General features: G+C 44.2%; 6 non-coding genes across 6 annotated transcripts; all 6 read right to left on the bottom strand.

Annotated features, from left to right (window-relative positions):
* Nucleotides 1–1,744: 1,744 nt before the first annotated feature.
* On the bottom strand, nucleotides 1,745–1,816 carry TRNAD-GUC (transfer RNA aspartic acid (anticodon GUC)). The gene has a single exon. It is a non-coding gene; the product is annotated as a tRNA-Asp (tRNA).
* A 363-nt stretch (nucleotides 1,817–2,179) lies between these two features.
* TRNAY-GUA (transfer RNA tyrosine (anticodon GUA)) lies at nucleotides 2,180–2,265 on the bottom strand. The gene is given in 2 exon segments: nucleotides 2,180–2,215; nucleotides 2,229–2,265. It is a non-coding gene; the product is annotated as a tRNA-Tyr (tRNA).
* Nucleotides 2,266–8,875: 6,610 nt separating this feature from the next.
* On the bottom strand, nucleotides 8,876–8,947 carry TRNAD-GUC (transfer RNA aspartic acid (anticodon GUC)). Its single transcript has one exon. It is a non-coding gene; the product is annotated as a tRNA-Asp (tRNA).
* Nucleotides 8,948–9,310: 363 nt separating this feature from the next.
* On the bottom strand, nucleotides 9,311–9,396 carry TRNAY-GUA (transfer RNA tyrosine (anticodon GUA)). Its single transcript is given in 2 exon segments — nucleotides 9,311–9,346; nucleotides 9,360–9,396. It is a non-coding gene; the product is annotated as a tRNA-Tyr (tRNA).
* A 6,611-nt stretch (nucleotides 9,397–16,007) lies between these two features.
* Nucleotides 16,008–16,079, bottom strand: TRNAD-GUC (transfer RNA aspartic acid (anticodon GUC)). The gene has a single exon. It is a non-coding gene; the product is annotated as a tRNA-Asp (tRNA).
* A 363-nt stretch (nucleotides 16,080–16,442) lies between these two features.
* On the bottom strand, nucleotides 16,443–16,528 carry TRNAY-GUA (transfer RNA tyrosine (anticodon GUA)). Its single transcript is given in 2 exon segments — nucleotides 16,443–16,478; nucleotides 16,492–16,528. It is a non-coding gene; the product is annotated as a tRNA-Tyr (tRNA).
* Nucleotides 16,529–20,710: the final 4,182 nt, after the last annotated feature.

Below are 20,710 nucleotides of genomic sequence, written 5' to 3'. Positions count from 1 at the left end.
AAAGTTGCACTCCACTCTTTCGGACCTTCATACAAGGAGTAAAACTTTCCTCTTAGCAGTGAACTTACAGCCTGTGATAGTATTCTCTCAGTTCTGAGACTCACACTGAGTAGGGCTTTGAGAAACTTGTTCCAATAAAGAAAATAAAGACGGACTGAAGGGGGCTCAGAAAGAAATGAGGGGTGAAGAAAGAAAGAAGCTGGAATGTGGAGGGAAATAGATTGATGTTGTTAAAGTAATGTTTTATTTTACCAAGTTTGAGAGGGTTTAAAGTTTGACTACTCAGCACTGAAGGTAATGGATATCAAACAAAAAGTCACTGTGGAAACCTGGGATCTTTAGAGCTTCAGTCTAACGTCCTAGCCAAGAGCCCATGGAGGGGCTCTGTTGTTTTGGAGAGCTCACAGGTATCTTTACAGGTGTCCAGGTCTCTCATCACCTCCCCCCTTAGTCTGAAAGAAGCCTCGCCGGGGGTCGCTGCTCTCTTTACAGCAGTGTGGACCAGACATCACCACACAGGCTTAAACCTACGCTTTCGCCGACTGACCAAGATATACAAAAAGCCAGAATAAAACACCAGACATGGAAGACACACTGCATTCATGGAGACCACGAAGAAAGAGATACTGCACATTAAATAGATTTACATTAAATAGATGGAGAATACTTGACGGAGACACAAACTATTAAAACAAGCATTTGCAATGCAACGGGTCTCGCGTTTGCTCATGTTACAGCTGATCGCGTTGTAAACTCCTAACCCGACTTTTCACCTATCGGGCAAAAGTGCATTTATGTACATAACCCGAAAAAGTGAAGTTAATTATGTAAAGTGCTCGACTTCTGCCAAGCGAGATCGCGCTCGTGAATGAGAGAAAAAGAAGTCCATGAGCCCGATGGAAAACAGCGAGCCTCGCATGTTTTCTGTACTTGGTCGCTGCGCTGGAGGAGGGCGAGCCACCGGAAAAGGCATGACCTATGCGTGCCTTCGACTAATGAAAGCAAGCGGATTTTATTAGGCAAGCCCACGTACCAATAAAAAACACTGACGTGACGTTGACAGGGCTCCGAGCCCTTTTCTAAACACTAAAGCGTCTCGCTGCGATACGCATGCGCGAGCGCATGCAACGCAGGCTCGACCCTAAAAACATGAATAACCAATACACTACCCGGAAGCCTACGTTTCTTCGTTACTACAACTTGCATTCACTCCAATTTCAGAAAAGTACGTTCGTTATTAAAAAAGATACAGTTTGGTTCTAATTGTTTGTATAGATGATATATAGTTTTAGTTGAAAATCAGAGGCGCAACTAGAAAAAGTAATAGTGATGAAGCTTATAATACATTTGAAATTAACCATGACGCGATTACGTGGAATTGATAATCAAGCAAAACAGCCAGTACCAATTGTTCACCACATAGTACTTTGTTTTTCTGTAAATATTAAACATTCGCTGTCGACTAAGTGGTCCATAACTTAAAATCAAAATGTACAAATGTGTTCCCAAAACTTGATTCCTTCATGTTGAAAGCTTTCTCTGTTGGATTTCCAAGCCTGCCAGCTCTGCTAGAGGCGCCTCGGTGTTGGTATTTATTACAATTCTATATGCTGCCACTGATCATATTATACAGTGCACTTCATATACATTAAATCGCAATACTTCTAAAATGTCGAGATTGTAAACGAAACAAATAACAAAATGTATTTCTAAAGTGTAAACATGGTTAAGTCATAAACATAGTCTCCCCGTCGGGGAATTGAACCCCGGTCTCCCGCGTGACAGGCGGGGATACTGACCACTATACTAACGAGGAACTGATGACTCCCTGGTACCTGACCTCCTACTGATTGTTCTACCTGTCCCCCTGCTGGGGGCGCTGCACCCACAGAAATGTCAGTGTTGACCCCATCTGTGCAAGGAAAGAGCCGCTCTCTTTGTATCACTGATTTACAGCTTCCTCTGCACAGACTCCTCCTTTTCTCTCTCTGACAGTCACTGGGATCAGCGGCTGCACCTCCGTCCATTTCTGCTCTGGCTAAATTCACTTCTTGGTGCCATCTGAGAAAAATGGGGGAGACAAAAACAATTGTCAAGCTCTAGCGTCGTTGCTTCAAAACATGGCGTATTTTAATTTCAGAATGTGAAAAGAAATATGAAGAGCAAATACGAAAAAAAATCCTTCGAGCCGGATTTGAACCAGCGACCTAAGGATATCAGCTTCACCACTACAGTCCTCCGCTCTACCAACTGAGCTATCGAAGGGACGGAAGCATCATGTGACTGCAGCCTTCAGGTTATGTACCTGCCAGCAGTGGGGCCCATGGTGATCATGTGTATGTGTGCTGGGCATTTAAAGACCGAGGTCACATATCAAGCTGTGTCTTCAGGATGCATGCTGTTTATTTTCAGATGCCTATCTCATTCTCCAGCATCACAAACCTACAATCAGCATCATTTCATCTACCACCGGAGTACTTTTTGGAAACTCATCGCACAATAACTACAAAGGGTGACTCTGCATTTTAATTGGCAAGGCGTGCTTTTCCTCTTCATTTGCGTACTCTGGAAAACACATGCCGCTTTAGCAATGCACATTTTCAGTGCTTTTCTAATATCTCAATATTTCAGCAGCAAGCATGGGGGAGGGCTTTCTGTTGAAGTCAGTCATACAGCCATTGTCTTTCCATCTTGATTACCTTTACTTAGAATTCAAAAAAATAAATGTGTCTTGTCGCAGACGCACAAAGTGATTTCTCAGCATTCTCAATGGTTTATTAAAAATAATGGGAACTAACTTTCTTGAGAAAAGTACAGCTCAGGAAATAAAATGGCAAAACCATCACAACAAGTATGTCGGCCAATGAACTCAGCAGGAATGCTGAAAGTTGTGTAGATTCTTAAACTTTGGAAAGCTTGGCGCTCAGTGTAAGAATGATAGGGAGTGTGCGGTGAGGATGCAGGCATGTTGCCCCCCCCTGTGATTGGTGAAGGCGTGAACAATGACAATATTAACACTTACCAGTTTTACATAAAAAACCTTGCTCTAGTGCAAGGGTGCCCAACATAAGTCCAGTAGAGTCGGATCCATGCCGGATTTGCAGGATATCCACAAGATATATATATGATTGCCAGAAATGAACAACAGTTACATATTAAGCTCGTCCGAGGTCACCTTGAAAACCTGGCATGGACGACCCCGCCTCCCACTGCAATGGAAACCATTCTCTAACACACAGGATGGGGGGAGTGATACTGCTTCCTACCTGGCCTCGTGCAGGAAGGAAGCCAGAGACAGTGTCTGTTAAACTCACTACAAACAGTGGCAACTTGGAACGATTTCACATTTAAGGCTGCACCCAACATTGTCTGCAGCTTGCCAGGCTGTGAGCAGGCCCAGGGTTTGCACAGACTTGAACAGATCCAGCTCTGCTTAAGAGGCTCAGCACTGGTTCTGTAAAGTGTCCATCCCTGGCCAGCCACAGTGCACGTGAGGAGCTGCTCATCCGGTTCTGTGCTCTTGTGCAACAAAAGGAAAGTAAAGTGACCTGATTTCTAAAGTGTTTGCTATTTCCATATGTCACCTTCATAGCACCGTAAATAACCAGTATTCATAGCAGCCACTTTATATACCTTGTGAGGGAAAAGCGTTGAGCCCACTCGGCTCGGATTTAAGAATGTGACCTGTAAGTCATGCTCAGGTACCAGCAGGGGGCACTTTACTAGTGAGCCATCTTGGAGGCTGCCCATGACTGACTCTGCCCTAGCCCACCCCACCTTTTTGAGACAAGCATCTGTTGTGAAAACTCCTCGTCCCCCCCTGGCTCCCAGCAAAGGCCTGACAGCCATCATCTCACCCCTGGAAGCACCTAGAAACTCTGCTGCTAGGCGCTCTCGAGCACAGTGTCAGTCCCACGGCTGCCTGCGTGTCTTTGACTTCTTCAGGCATCCCTCGCGCTTCCACATAAAGTGTAGCTCGTGACACGCATCACCAGAAGGGAGATTATGGTTGGGGCATAGAAGCTAGACCCCAGGCGCTACATTACATACCCTGCACTGATGCTACAGCAATTGGGCATCGTCATTTGAACGTATTTGCCCTGGTTAGTCAGCGCAAATGTCTTTTTATTTAGCACGTTGATATGCCACAAATGTCATCACAAAACAGGATCAGTACAAGTGTAACATATGCATCCCAGAAATGCAGAAGCGTTGGTTCAACACTGCAATGTATGTAATCCCCCCCCCCCCCCCGGACTGAAAAATGCACTTAAGGAGCAAACACTTTTTTTTTAGCTCAAATCACTCAGCTGTGTTTTTATAAAACATTACTGGTTTCTTGACAGCAGTGTGAATGATGACCCGAATTGCAGTATGAACAGGGCCTGGCTATTGTTGGCAGCTCTTTCATGGCAGTACCACAATGGCTCCAGATGACAAACAAGCCTTGGTAAAGCTAATAGATCTTGCCTATGTGGGATCTATTGGTTTTGTGAATGTTTTTTTAGCCACATTGTACAGCAGCTCTGGCTTCAGTGCAGCATGGATGAATGTAAAAAAAAGCACTATGAAGTGATCAATGCTGGCTGTGTCATATACAGCTTTTTTCCTTTACTTTCAGCCATGTTGCAGCATGGCTAAATCACTGGCAAAACCAGTAGCTATCACATAGGCGATACCTATTGGCTTTGCCAATGCTTGTGTTCCTTGCCATTAATAACCTGACATCTGAAAAACATCAGGACTTTTACAAGGAGACGTGCACACTACAGGATACTGTCATTTCACTACTAACGCACCTCATGCTTGTCAATGGAAGGTTCCATGGTGTAATGGTTAGCACTCTGGACTTTGAGTCCAGCGATCTGAGTTTGAATCTCGGTAGAACCTGCTGTAGTTTTAATAATTTAACATTCATTTCTTTAGTTTTGTATTATTTTAAAATTTTCAGTCCCGTACTAATTACAAGCGAGCTAATATCTTTTGCACAGTTTACATCATCTATGCGTTGCTTATCTTGTTTATTTGAAATATGTTACTATATGGATGATATCAATTAAAATTGTAGCACAGAAGTATCGCTCGTCATATATATTAATAATGCAGAACAAGTTAGGTGGTCATAGATATTAATAATAATGCAGAACAAGGTAGATGGAAGTGTTAAAAGTGTTTCCGCCCAGTTTCAAACCCGCGACCTTTCACGGGGGCAGCGAACGTGATAACCACTACACTACAGAAACTCGCGGGAGCTGATGTCGCATGTACATTATACTGAGAATTATAAAGGGGTGGGGCATTGGGGGTGACGAGCAGTGAGGGGAGTGCACTGTGCACTCCCCTCAGTGCACATGTGTGTTTGGCCGGCCATCTGGGGCACACTGCTGCCGGGCTGGAGAGAGCAGGCACAGGCTCCCAGTCTGTCTGGGAGCACCGTGGCTGGGCACTCCCAGCCAATCCTAACGCTTCTCTGAGCAGCGTCAGGATTGGCCGCAGGGCAGGCTGGGAGCCTGCTGCTGACGGAGGAGCAGCGGTGCGACGGAGCAGGTAAGTTTTTAGTTTTTTAACTTTTTAATATTGTTAATATTCTCCTTGCCTCCCCACACCCCGCTCTCCACCCCACCTCTGGTAACCCCTGTGAGTCGCGACTGCCACTTAGTCAAGGAGAGTTATCTTTCCCTTAGAGTCCACTCTAGTCAAGGGGGCAAAAAGATTCTGAATCTCTGCCTAACTGAACAACACTTTAATCACCCCAGAGCCTTCCAGTAGCTGACATCACACCCAAAGAAACAATTACTAACAAGACACCATTGTGAATTATGTCCAATTCACTTTTATCCTCTTCTGAACACATCTGCTCCACCTTGGATTACATCCATGCCCAGGAATATAGTAAGGGAGCCGTTCTTGTAGCTCCTTGTTACCAAGTTTCGTCCTTGGCAACCCAACTCTCTCTTCCTTACCTATCACCTGCAGACGAAAGAAAAATAGCGCACAAACAAAGCAAGTTTCATGTTGAAATTAAACATAGGAATTGGCAGACCTTAACTCCAGCTTGAACAATGGAATGGAAGCACATTTTAGTTATGTTTTTACAAATGCAATTGTCTTAAACACAGTAAATGATGAGTGACTATAAAATATATCATTTGTTAAGATACCAAGGTATAAATGCATCTGGTTAACATTTCATAAAAGCAGTTTATATCTAACAAGTGTAATATCACTCACAAAGGCACCATAATGTTGTGGTCTTTTAATGCATCACATTTACATGGGTATAGTTTTTCACACAATATATGAAGGTAAATGCTGTCCTTCTCTTCTACCAAAGAAAGCATAAAGGCACAGCCATGTTATGCTCTGTCACACCCATTGCTGTGAAACATCTGGTGGAGCCCTGGGGGTGCATCTGTAACGTAATGGGTATTTGTAAGGCACGCAATCACCTGCAAGGGTTTCCTGGCGCTGAGCAGGCGTGTGTGTGTGTAGCCCTGTCTAAGGTAGGTTGGTTTATTAAAAACGCAGGTCTTCAACTTCTTGCAGAATTGAAGAAGAGAATAAAATGCTCTTGTGTGAAATGGGAGTCCATTCCATGCTTTAGGAGTGATGCAACAGAACACCCATCCTCCTGATCTGGTTCTCTGTATGTATGGGATGTGTGTGAGTAGGAGCCCTGAGTAGATGGAAGTCTCTTGGTGGTTGTGGAAAGAGAAGCAACTGGTCAAGTAGGTGGGGCCTACGTTGTGTTGTGCCTTGAATGTGTATGTAAGGTGTTTGAAATTAGTTCATTTCTGTTTCGGGAGACAGTGGAGCTCTCTGAGGTATGGTGAGATGTGAATTCAGAGCGGGAGGTTGAGGATGAGTCTGGGTGCCAAATTCCAGGTAGTTTTCTAGTGAGTTATCTGATGTTTCAAGCATAGAGAGCATCCCCGTGGCCCAACTTGCTGCTAACTTGGTCATGAGTGGCAGTTTTCTAGTGTTGCTGGCTGTGGATTCTAATGATGAGTATTGTCTGCTTTCAAGCCCTGCAGGAGGGTTGCCACTTTTTCAGAGAAGAATTCTAAATATTTCTGTCTAGACTCAGGTTACGGAAGGTCCGGGAGATTGTATTTAAATAGTAGTTTGTGGAAAGTTGCACTCCACTCTTTCGGACCTTCATACAAGGAGTAAAACTTTCCTCTTAGCAGTGAACTTACAGCCTGTGATAGTATTCTCTCAGTTCTGAGACTCACACTGAGTAGGGCTTTGAGAAACTTGTTCCAATAAAGAAAATAAAGACGGACTGAAGGGGGCTCAGAAAGAAATGAGGGGTGAAGAAAGAAAGAAGCTGGAATGTGGAGGGAAATAGATTGATGTTGTTAAAGTAATGTTTTATTTTACCAAGTTTGAGAGGGTTTAAAGTTTGACTACTCAGCACTGAAGGTAATGGATATCAAACAAAAAGTCACTGTGGAAACCTGGGATCTTTAGAGCTTCAGTCTAACGTCCTAGCCAAGAGCCCATGGAGGGGCTCTGTTGTTTTGGAGAGCTCACAGGTATCTTTACAGGTGTCCAGGTCTCTCATCACCTCCCCCCTTAGTCTGAAAGAAGCCTCGCCGGGGGTCGCTGCTCTCTTTACAGCAGTGTGGACCAGACATCACCACACAGGCTTAAATCTACGCTTTCGCCGACTGACCAAGATATACAAAAAGCCAGAATAAAACACCAGACATGGAAGACACACTGCATTCATGGAGACCACGAAGAAAGAGATACTGCACATTAAATAGATTTACATTAAATAGATGGAGAATACTTGACGGAGACACAAACTATTAAAACAAGCATTTGCAATGCAACGGGTCTCGCGTTTGCTCATGTTACAGCTGATCGCGTTGTAAACTCCTAACCCGACTTTTCACCTATCGGGCAAAAGTGCATTTATGTACATAACCCGAAAAAGTGAAGTTAATTATGTAAAGTGCTCGACTTCTGCCAAGCGAGATCGCGCTCGTGAATGAGAGAAAAAGAAGTCCATGAGCCCGATGGAAAACAGCGAGCCTCGCATGTTTTCTGTACTTGGTCGCTGCGCTGGAGGAGGGCGAGCCACCGGAAAAGGCATGACCTATGCGTGCCTTCGACTAATGAAAGCAAGCGGATTTTATTAGGCAAGCCCACGTACCAATAAAAAACACTGACGTGACGTTGACAGGGCTCCGAGCCCTTTTCTAAACACTAAAGCGTCTCGCTGCGATACGCATGCGCGAGCGCATGCAACGCAGGCTCGACCCTAAAAACATGAATAACCAATACACTACCCGGAAGCCTACGTTTCTTCGTTACTACAACTTGCATTCACTCCAATTTCAGAAAAGTACGTTCGTTATTAAAAAAGATACAGTTTGGTTCTAATTGTTTGTATAGATGATATATAGTTTTAGTTGAAAATCAGAGGCGCAACTAGAAAAAGTAATAGTGATGAAGCTTATAATACATTTGAAATTAACCATGACGCGATTACGTGGAATTGATAATCAAGCAAAACAGCCAGTACCAATTGTTCACCACATAGTACTTTGTTTTTCTGTAAATATTAAACATTCGCTGTCGACTAAGTGGTCCATAACTTAAAATCAAAATGTACAAATGTGTTCCCAAAACTTGATTCCTTCATGTTGAAAGCTTTCTCTGTTGGATTTCCAAGCCTGCCAGCTCTGCTAGAGGCGCCTCGGTGTTGGTATTTATTACAATTCTATATGCTGCCACTGATCATATTATACAGTGCACTTCATATACATTAAATCGCAATACTTCTAAAATGTCGAGATTGTAAACGAAACAAATAACAAAATGTATTTCTAAAGTGTAAACATGGTTAAGTCATAAACATAGTCTCCCCGTCGGGGAATTGAACCCCGGTCTCCCGCGTGACAGGCGGGGATACTGACCACTATACTAACGAGGAACTGATGACTCCCTGGTACCTGACCTCCTACTGATTGTTCTACCTGTCCCCCTGCTGGGGGCGCTGCACCCACAGAAATGTCAGTGTTGACCCCATCTGTGCAAGGAAAGAGCCGCTCTCTTTGTATCACTGATTTACAGCTTCCTCTGCACAGACTCCTCCTTTTCTCTCTCTGACAGTCACTGGGATCAGCGGCTGCACCTCCGTCCATTTCTGCTCTGGCTAAATTCACTTCTTGGTGCCATCTGAGAAAAATGGGGGAGACAAAAACAATTGTCAAGCTCTAGCGTCGTTGCTTCAAAACATGGCGTATTTTAATTTCAGAATGTGAAAAGAAATATGAAGAGCAAATACGAAAAAAAATCCTTCGAGCCGGATTTGAACCAGCGACCTAAGGATATCAGCTTCACCACTACAGTCCTCCGCTCTACCAACTGAGCTATCGAAGGGACGGAAGCATCATGTGACTGCAGCCTTCAGGTTATGTACCTGCCAGCAGTGGGGCCCATGGTGATCATGTGTATGTGTGCTGGGCATTTAAAGACCGAGGTCACATATCAAGCTGTGTCTTCAGGATGCATGCTGTTTATTTTCAGATGCCTATCTCATTCTCCAGCATCACAAACCTACAATCAGCATCATTTCATCTACCACCGGAGTACTTTTTGGAAACTCATCGCACAATAACTACAAAGGGTGACTCTGCATTTTAATTGGCAAGGCGTGCTTTTCCTCTTCATTTGCGTACTCTGGAAAACACATGCCGCTTTAGCAATGCACATTTTCAGTGCTTTTCTAATATCTCAATATTTCAGCAGCAAGCATGGGGGAGGGCTTTCTGTTGAAGTCAGTCATACAGCCATTGTCTTTCCATCTTGATTACCTTTACTTAGAATTCAAAAAAATAAATGTGTCTTGTCGCAGACGCACAAAGTGATTTCTCAGCATTCTCAATGGTTTATTAAAAATAATGGGAACTAACTTTCTTGAGAAAAGTACAGCTCAGGAAATAAAATGGCAAAACCATCACAACAAGTATGTCGGCCAATGAACTCAGCAGGAATGCTGAAAGTTGTGTAGATTCTTAAACTTTGGAAAGCTTGGCGCTCAGTGTAAGAATGATAGGGAGTGTGCGGTGAGGATGCAGGCATGTTGCCCCCCCCTGTGATTGGTGAAGGCGTGAACAATGACAATATTAACACTTACCAGTTTTACATAAAAAACCTTGCTCTAGTGCAAGGGTGCCCAACATAAGTCCAGTAGAGTCGGATCCATGCCGGATTTGCAGGATATCCACAAGATATATATATGATTGCCAGAAATGAACAACAGTTACATATTAAGCTCGTCCGAGGTCACCTTGAAAACCTGGCATGGACGACCCCGCCTCCCACTGCAATGGAAACCATTCTCTAACACACAGGATGGGGGGAGTGATACTGCTTCCTACCTGGCCTCGTGCAGGAAGGAAGCCAGAGACAGTGTCTGTTAAACTCACTACAAACAGTGGCAACTTGGAACGATTTCACATTTAAGGCTGCACCCAACATTGTCTGCAGCTTGCCAGGCTGTGAGCAGGCCCAGGGTTTGCACAGACTTGAACAGATCCAGCTCTGCTTAAGAGGCTCAGCACTGGTTCTGTAAAGTGTCCATCCCTGGCCAGCCACAGTGCACGTGAGGAGCTGCTCATCCGGTTCTGTGCTCTTGTGCAACAAAAGGAAAGTAAAGTGACCTGATTTCTAAAGTGTTTGCTATTTCCATATGTCACCTTCATAGCACCGTAAATAACCAGTATTCATAGCAGCCACTTTATATACCTTGTGAGGGAAAAGCGTTGAGCCCACTCGGCTCGGATTTAAGAATGTGACCTGTAAGTCATGCTCAGGTACCAGCAGGGGGCACTTTACTAGTGAGCCATCTTGGAGGCTGCCCATGACTGACTCTGCCCTAGCCCACCCCACCTTTTTGAGACAAGCATCTGTTGTGAAAACTCCTCGTCCCCCCCTGGCTCCCAGCAAAGGCCTGACAGCCATCATCTCACCCCTGGAAGCACCTAGAAACTCTGCTGCTAGGCGCTCTCGAGCACAGTGTCAGTCCCACGGCTGCCTGCGTGTCTTTGACTTCTTCAGGCATCCCTCGCGCTTCCACATAAAGTGTAGCTCGTGACACGCATCACCAGAAGGGAGATTATGGTTGGGGCATAGAAGCTAGACCCCAGGCGCTACATTACATACCCTGCACTGATGCTACAGCAATTGGGCATCGTCATTTGAACGTATTTGCCCTGGTTAGTCAGCGCAAATGTCTTTTTATTTAGCACGTTGATATGCCACAAATGTCATCACAAAACAGGATCAGTACAAGTGTAACATATGCATCCCAGAAATGCAGAAGCGTTGGTTCAACACTGCAATGTATGTAATCCCCCCCCCCCCCCCCGGACTGAAAAATGCACTTAAGGAGCAAACACTTTTTTTTTAGCTCAAATCACTCAGCTGTGTTTTTATAAAACATTACTGGTTTCTTGACAGCAGTGTGAATGATGACCCGAATTGCAGTATGAACAGGGCCTGGCTATTGTTGGCAGCTCTTTCATGGCAGTACCACAATGGCTCCAGATGACAAACAAGCCTTGGTAAAGCTAATAGATCTTGCCTATGTGGGATCTATTGGTTTTGTGAATGTTTTTTTAGCCACATTGTACAGCAGCTCTGGCTTCAGTGCAGCATGGATGAATGTAAAAAAAAGCACTATGAAGTGATCAATGCTGGCTGTGTCATATACAGCTTTTTTCCTTTACTTTCAGCCATGTTGCAGCATGGCTAAATCACTGGCAAAACCAGTAGCTATCACATAGGCGATACCTATTGGCTTTGCCAATGCTTGTGTTCCTTGCCATTAATAACCTGACATCTGAAAAACATCAGGACTTTTACAAGGAGACGTGCACACTACAGGATACTGTCATTTCACTACTAACGCACCTCATGCTTGTCAATGGAAGGTTCCATGGTGTAATGGTTAGCACTCTGGACTTTGAGTCCAGCGATCTGAGTTTGAATCTCGGTAGAACCTGCTGTAGTTTTAATAATTTAACATTCATTTCTTTAGTTTTGTATTATTTTAAAATTTTCAGTCCCGTACTAATTACAAGCGAGCTAATATCTTTTGCACAGTTTACATCATCTATGCGTTGCTTATCTTGTTTATTTGAAATATGTTACTATATGGATGATATCAATTAAAATTGTAGCACAGAAGTATCGCTCGTCATATATATTAATAATGCAGAACAAGTTAGGTGGTCATAGATATTAATAATAATGCAGAACAAGGTAGATGGAAGTGTTAAAAGTGTTTCCGCCCAGTTTCAAACCCGCGACCTTTCACGGGGGCAGCGAACGTGATAACCACTACACTACAGAAACTCGCGGGAGCTGATGTCGCATGTACATTATACTGAGAATTATAAAGGGGTGGGGCATTGGGGGTGACGAGCAGTGAGGGGAGTGCACTGTGCACTCCCCTCAGTGCACATGTGTGTTTGGCCGGCCATCTGGGGCACACTGCTGCCGGGCTGGAGAGAGCAGGCACAGGCTCCCAGTCTGTCTGGGAGCACCGTGGCTGGGCACTCCCAGCCAATCCTAACGCTTCTCTGAGCAGCGTCAGGATTGGCCGCAGGGCAGGCTGGGAGCCTGCTGCTGACGGAGGAGCAGCGGTGCGACGGAGCAGGTAAGTTTTTAGTTTTTTAACTTTTTAATATTGTTAATATTCTCCTTGCCTCCCCACACCCCGCTCTCCACCCCACCTCTGGTAACCCCTGTGAGTCGCGACTGCCACTTAGTCAAGGAGAGTTATCTTTCCCTTAGAGTCCACTCTAGTCAAGGGGGCAAAAAGATTCTGAATCTCTGCCTAACTGAACAACACTTTAATCACCCCAGAGCCTTCCAGTAGCTGACATCACACCCAAAGAAACAATTACTAACAAGACACCATTGTGAATTATGTCCAATTCACTTTTATCCTCTTCTGAACACATCTGCTCCACCTTGGATTACATCCATGCCCAGGAATATAGTAAGGGAGCCGTTCTTGTAGCTCCTTGTTACCAAGTTTCGTCCTTGGCAACCCAACTCTCTCTTCCTTACCTATCACCTGCAGACGAAAGAAAAATAGCGCACAAACAAAGCAAGTTTCATGTTGAAATTAAACATAGGAATTGGCAGACCTTAACTCCAGCTTGAACAATGGAATGGAAGCACATTTTAGTTATGTTTTTACAAATGCAATTGTCTTAAACACAGTAAATGATGAGTGACTATAAAATATATCATTTGTTAAGATACCAAGGTATAAATGCATCTGGTTAACATTTCATAAAAGCAGTTTATATCTAACAAGTGTAATATCACTCACAAAGGCACCATAATGTTGTGGTCTTTTAATGCATCACATTTACATGGGTATAGTTTTTCACACAATATATGAAGGTAAATGCTGTCCTTCTCTTCTACCAAAGAAAGCATAAAGGCACAGCCATGTTATGCTCTGTCACACCCATTGCTGTGAAACATCTGGTGGAGCCCTGGGGGTGCATCTGTAACGTAATGGGTATTTGTAAGGCACGCAATCACCTGCAAGGGTTTCCTGGCGCTGAGCAGGCGTGTGTGTGTGTAGCCCTGTCTAAGGTAGGTTGGTTTATTAAAAACGCAGGTCTTCAACTTCTTGCAGAATTGAAGAAGAGAATAAAATGCTCTTGTGTGAAATGGGAGTCCATTCCATGCTTTAGGAGTGATGCAACAGAACACCCATCCTCCTGATCTGGTTCTCTGTATGTATGGGATGTGTGTGAGTAGGAGCCCTGAGTAGATGGAAGTCTCTTGGTGGTTGTGGAAAGAGAAGCAACTGGTCAAGTAGGTGGGGCCTACGTTGTGTTGTGCCTTGAATGTGTATGTAAGGTGTTTGAAATTAGTTCATTTCTGTTTCGGGAGACAGTGGAGCTCTCTGAGGTATGGTGAGATGTGAATTCAGAGCGGGAGGTTGAGGATGAGTCTGGGTGCCAAATTCCAGGTAGTTTTCTAGTGAGTTATCTGATGTTTCAAGCATAGAGAGCATCCCCGTGGCCCAACTTGCTGCTAACTTGGTCATGAGTGGCAGTTTTCTAGTGTTGCTGGCTGTGGATTCTAATGATGAGTATTGTCTGCTTTCAAGCCCTGCAGGAGGGTTGCCACTTTTTCAGAGAAGAATTCTAAATATTTCTGTCTAGACTCAGGTTACGGAAGGTCCGGGAGATTGTATTTAAATAGTAGTTTGTGGAAAGTTGCACTCCACTCTTTCGGACCTTCATACAAGGAGTAAAACTTTCCTCTTAGCAGTGAACTTACAGCCTGTGATAGTATTCTCTCAGTTCTGAGACTCACACTGAGTAGGGCTTTGAGAAACTTGTTCCAATAAAGAAAATAAAGACGGACTGAAGGGGGCTCAGAAAGAAATGAGGGGTGAAGAAAGAAAGAAGCTGGAATGTGGAGGGAAATAGATTGATGTTGTTAAAGTAATGTTTTATTTTACCAAGTTTGAGAGGGTTTAAAGTTTGACTACTCAGCACTGAAGGTAATGGATATCAAACAAAAAGTCACTGTGGAAACCTGGGATCTTTAGAGCTTCAGTCTAACGTCCTAGCCAAGAGCCCATGGAGGGGCTCTGTTGTTTTGGAGAGCTCACAGGTATCTTTACAGGTGTCCAGGTCTCTCATCACCTCCCCCCTTAGTCTGAAAGAAGCCTCGCCGGGGGTCGCTGCTCTCTTTACAGCAGTGTGGACCAGACATCACCACACAGGCTTAAACCTACGCTTTCGCCGACTGACCAAGATATACAAAAAGCCAGAATAAAACACCAGACATGGAAGACACACTGCATTCATGGAGACCACGAAGAAAGAGATACTGCACATTAAATAGATTTACATTAAATAGATGGAGAATACTTGACGGAGACACAAACTATTAAAACAAGCATTTGCAATGCAACGGGTCTCGCGTTTGCTCATGTTACAGCTGATCGCGTTGTAAACTCCTAACCCGACTTTTCACCTATCGGGCAAAAGTGCATTTATGTACATAACCCGAAAAAGTGAAGTTAATTATGTAAAGTGCTCGACTTCTGCCAAGCGAGATCGCGCTCGTGAATGAGAGAAAAAGAAGTCCATGAGCCCGATGGAAAACAGCGAGCCTCGCATGTTTTCTGTACTTGGTCGCTGCGCTGGAGGAGGGCGAGCCACCGGAAAAGGCATGACCTATGCGTGCCTTCGACTAATGAAAGCAAGCGGATTTTATTAGGCAAGCCCACGTACCAATAAAAAACACTGACGTGACGTTGACAGGGCTCCGAGCCCTTTTCTAAACACTAAAGCGTCTCGCTGCGATACGCATGCGCGAGCGCATGCAACGCAGGCTCGACCCTAAAAACATGAATAACCAATACACTACCCGGAAGCCTACGTTTCTTCGTTACTACAACTTGCATTCACTCCAATTTCAGAAAAGTACGTTCGTTATTAAAAAAGATACAGTTTGGTTCTAATTGTTTGTATAGATGATATATAGTTTTAGTTGAAAATCAGAGGCGCAACTAGAAAAAGTAATAGTGATGAAGCTTATAATACATTTGAAATTAACCATGACGCGATTACGTGGAATTGATAATCAAGCAAAACAGCCAGTACCAATTGTTCACCACATAGTACTTTGTTTTTCTGTAAATATTAAACATTCGCTGTCGACTAAGTGGTCCATAACTTAAAATCAAAATGTACAAATGTGTTCCCAAAACTTGATTCCTTCATGTTGAAAGCTTTCTCTGTTGGATTTCCAAGCCTGCCAGCTCTGCTAGAGGCGCCTCGGTGTTGGTATTTATTACAATTCTATATGCTGCCACTGATCATATTATACAGTGCACTTCATATACATTAAATCGCAATACTTCTAAAATGTCGAGATTGTAAACGAAACAAATAACAAAATGTATTTCTAAAGTGTAAACATGGTTAAGTCATAAACATAGTCTCCCCGTCGGGGAATTGAACCCCGGTCTCCCGCGTGACAGGCGGGGATACTGACCACTATACTAACGAGGAACTGATGACTCCCTGGTACCTGACCTCCTACTGATTGTTCTACCTGTCCCCCTGCTGGGGGCGCTGCACCCACAGAAATGTCAGTGTTGACCCCATCTGTGCAAGGAAAGAGCCGCTCTCTTTGTATCACTGATTTACAGCTTCCTCTGCACAGACTCCTCCTTTTCTCTCTCTGACAGTCACTGGGATCAGCGGCTGCACCTCCGTCCATTTCTGCTCTGGCTAAATTCACTTCTTGGTGCCATCTGAGAAAAATGGGGGAGACAAAAACAATTGTCAAGCTCTAGCGTCGTTGCTTCAAAACATGGCGTATTTTAATTTCAGAATGTGAAAAGAAATATGAAGAGCAAATACGAAAAAAAATCCTTCGAGCCGGATTTGAACCAGCGACCTAAGGATATCAGCTTCACCACTACAGTCCTCCGCTCTACCAACTGAGCTATCGAAGGGACGGAAGCATCATGTGACTGCAGCCTTCAGGTTATGTACCTGCCAGCAGTGGGGCCCATGGTGATCATGTGTATGTGTGCTGGGCATTTAAAGACCGAGGTCACATATCAAGCTGTGTCTTCAGGATGCATGCTGTTTATTTTCAGATGCCTATCTCATTCTCCAGCATCACAAACCTACAATCAGCATCATTTCATCTACCACCGGAGTACTTTTTGGAAACTCATCGCACAATAACTACAAAGGGTGACTCTGCATTTTAATTGGCAAGGCGTGCTTTTCCTCTTCATTTGCGTACTCTGGAAAACACATGCCGCTTTAGCAATGCACATTTTCAGTGCTTTTCTAATATCTCAATATTTCAGCAGCAAGCATGGGGGAGGGCTTTCTGTTGAAGTCAGTCATACAGCCATTGTCTTTCCATCTTGATTACCTTTACTTAGAATTCAAAAAAATAAATGTGTCTTGTCGCAGACGCACAAAGTGATTTCTCAGCATTCTCAATGGTTTATTAAAAATAATGGGAACTAACTTTCTTGAGAAAAGTACAGCTCAGGAAATAAAATGGCAAAACCATCACAACAAGTATGTCGGCCAATGAACTCAGCAGGAATGCTGAAAGTTGTGTAGATTCTTAAACTTTGGAAAGCTTGGCGCTCAGTGTAAGAATGATAGGGAGTGTGCGGTGAGGATGCAGGCATGTTGCCCCCCCCTGTGATTGGTGAAGGCGTGAACAATGACAATATTAACACTTACCAGTTTTACATAAAAAACCTTGCTCTAGTGCAAGGGTGCCCAACATAAGTCCAGTAGAGTCGGATCCATGCCGGATTTGCAGGATATCCACAAGATATATATATGATTGCCAGAAATGAACAACAGTTACATATTAAGCTCGTCCGAGGTCACCTTGAAAACCTGGCATGGACGACCCCGCCTCCCACTGCAATGGAAACCATTCTCTAACACACAGGATGGGGGGAGTGATACTGCTTCCTACCTGGCCTCGTGCAGGAAGGAAGCCAGAGACAGTGTCTGTTAAACTCACTACAAACAGTGGCAACTTGGAACGATTTCACATTTAAGGCTGCACCCAACATTGTCTGCAGCTTGCCAGGCTGTGAGCAGGCCCAGGGTTTGCACAGACTTGAACAGATCCAGCTCTGCTTAAGAGGCTCAGCACTGGTTCTGTAAAGTGTCCATCCCTGGCCAGCCACAGTGCACGTGAGGAGCTGCTCATCCGGTTCTGTGCTCTTGTGCAACAAAAGGAAAGTAAAGTGACCTGATTTCTAAAGTGTTTGCTATTTCCATATGTCACCTTCATAGCACCGTAAATAACCAGTATTCATAGCAGCCACTTTATATACCTTGTGAGGGAAAAGCGTTGAGCCCACTCGGCTCGGATTTAAGAATGTGACCTGTAAGTCATGCTCAGGTACCAGCAGGGGGCACTTTACTAGTGAGCCATCTTGGAGGCTGCCCATGACTGACTCTGCCCTAGCCCACCCCACCTTTTTGAGACAAGCATCTGTTGTGAAAACTCCTCGTCCCCCCCTGGCTCCCAGCAAAGGCCTGACAGCCATCATCTCACCCCTGGAAGCACCTAGAAACTCTGCTGCTAGGCGCTCTCGAGCACAGTGTCAGTCCCACGGCTGCCTGCGTGTCTTTGACTTCTTCAGGCATCCCTCGCGCTTCCACATAAAGTGTAGCTCGTGACACGCATCACCAGAAGGGAGATTATGGTTGGGGCATAGAAGCTAGACCCCAGGCGCTACATTACATACCCTGCACTGATGCTACAGCAATTGGGCATCGTCATTTGAACGTATTTGCCCTGGTTAGTCAGCGCAAATGTCTTTTTATTTAGCACGTTGATATGCCACAAATGTCATCACAAAACAGGATCAGTACAAGTGTAACATATGCATCCCAGAAATGCAGAAGCGTTGGTTCAACACTGCAATGTATGTAATCCCCCCCCCCCCCCCGGACTGAAAAATGCACTTAAGGAGCAAACACTTTTTTTTTAGCTCAAATCACTCAGCTGTGTTTTTATAAAACATTACTGGTTTCTTGACAGCAGTGTGAATGATGACCCGAATTGCAGTATGAACAGGGCCTGGCTATTGTTGGCAGCTCTTTCATGGCAGTACCACAATGGCTCCAGATGACAAACAAGCCTTGGTAAAGCTAATAGATCTTGCCTATGTGGGATCTATTGGTTTTGTGAATGTTTTTTTAGCCACATTGTACAGCAGCTCTGGCTTCAGTGCAGCATGGATGAATGTAAAAAAAAGCACTATGAAGTGATCAATGCTGGCTGTGTCATATACAGCTTTTTTCCTTTACTTTCAGCCATGTTGCAGCATGGCTAAATCACTGGCAAAACCAGTAGCTATCACATAGGCGATACCTATTGGCTTTGCCAATGCTTGTGTTCCTTGCCATTAATAACCTGACATCTGAAAAACATCAGGACTTTTACAAGGAGACGTGCACACTACAGGATACTGTCATTTCACTACTAACGCACCTCATGCTTGTCAATGGAAGGTTCCATGGTGTAATGGTTAGCACTCTGGACTTTGAGTCCAGCGATCTGAGTTTGAATCTCGGTAGAACCTGCTGTAGTTTTAATAATTTAACATTCATTTCTTTAGTTTTGTATTATTTTAAAATTTTCAGTCCCGTACTAATTACAAGCGAGCTAATATCTTTTGCACAGTTTACATCATCTATGCGTTGCTTATCTTGTTTATTTGAAATATGTTACTATATGGATGATATCAATTAAAATTGTAGCACAGAAGTATCGCTCGTCATATATATTAATAATGCAGAACAAGTTAGGTGGTCATAGATATTAATAATAATGCAGAACAAGGTAGATGGAAGTGTTAAAAGTGTTTCCGCCCAGTTTCAAACCCGCGACCTTTCACGGGGGCAGCGAACGTGATAACCACTACACTACAGAAACTCGCGGGAGCTGATGTCGCATGTACATTATACTGAGAATTATAAAGGGGTGGGGCATTGGGGGTGACGAGCAGTGAGGGGAGTGCACTGTGCACTCCCCTCAGTGCACATGTGTGTTTGGCCGGCCATCTGGGGCACACTGCTGCCGGGCTGGAGAGAGCAGGCACAGGCTCCCAGTCTGTCTGGGAGCACCGTGGCTGGGCACTCCCAGCCAATCCTAACGCTTCTCTGAGCAGCGTCAGGATTGGCCGCAGGGCAGGCTGGGAGCCTGCTGCTGACGGAGGAGCAGCGGTGCGACGGAGCAGGTAAGTTTTTAGTTTTTTAACTTTTTAATATTGTTAATATTCTCCTTGCCTCCCCACACCCCGCTCTCCACCCCACCTCTGGTAACCCCTGTGAGTCGCGACTGCCACTTAGTCAAGGAGAGTTATCTTTCCCTTAGAGTCCACTCTAGTCAAGGGGGCAAAAAGATTCTGAATCTCTGCCTAACTGAACAACACTTTAATCACCCCAGAGCCTTCCAGTAGCTGACATCACACCCAAAGAAACAATTACTAACAAGACACCATTGTGAATTATGTCCAATTCACTTTTATCCTCTTCTGAACACATCTGCTCCACCTTGGATTACATCCATGCCCAGGAATATAGTAAGGGAGCCGTTCTTGTAGCTCCTTGTTACCAAGTTTCGTCCTTGGCAACCCAACTCTCTCTTCCTTACCTATCACCTGCAGACGAAAGAAAAATAGCGCACAAACAAAGCAAGTTTCATGTTGAAATTAAACATAGGAATTGGCAGACCTTAACTCCAGCTTGAACAATGGAATGGAAGCACATTTTAGTTATGTTTTTACAAATGCAATTGTCTTAAACACAGTAAATGATGAGTGACTATAAAATATATCATTTGTTAAGATACCAAGGTATAAATGCATCTGGTTAACATTTCATAAAAGCAGTTTATATCTAACAAGTGTAATATCACTCACAAAGGCACCATAATGTTGTGGTCTTTTAATGCATCACATTTACATGGGTATAGTTTTTCACACAATATATGAAGGTAAATGCTGTCCTTCTCTTCTACCAAAGAAAGCATAAAGGCACAGCCATGTTATGCTCTGTCACACCCATTGCTGTGAAACATCTGGTGGAGCCCTGGGGGTGCATCTGTAACGTAATGGGTATTTGTAAGGCACGCAATC

Source organism: Pleurodeles waltl, unplaced genomic scaffold (assembly GCF_031143425.1).
Source record: "Pleurodeles waltl isolate 20211129_DDA unplaced genomic scaffold, aPleWal1.hap1.20221129 scaffold_236, whole genome shotgun sequence".
NCBI lineage: Eukaryota > Metazoa > Chordata > Amphibia > Caudata > Salamandridae > Pleurodeles > Pleurodeles waltl.
This window is presented reverse-complemented; position numbering and strand designations above follow the sequence as displayed.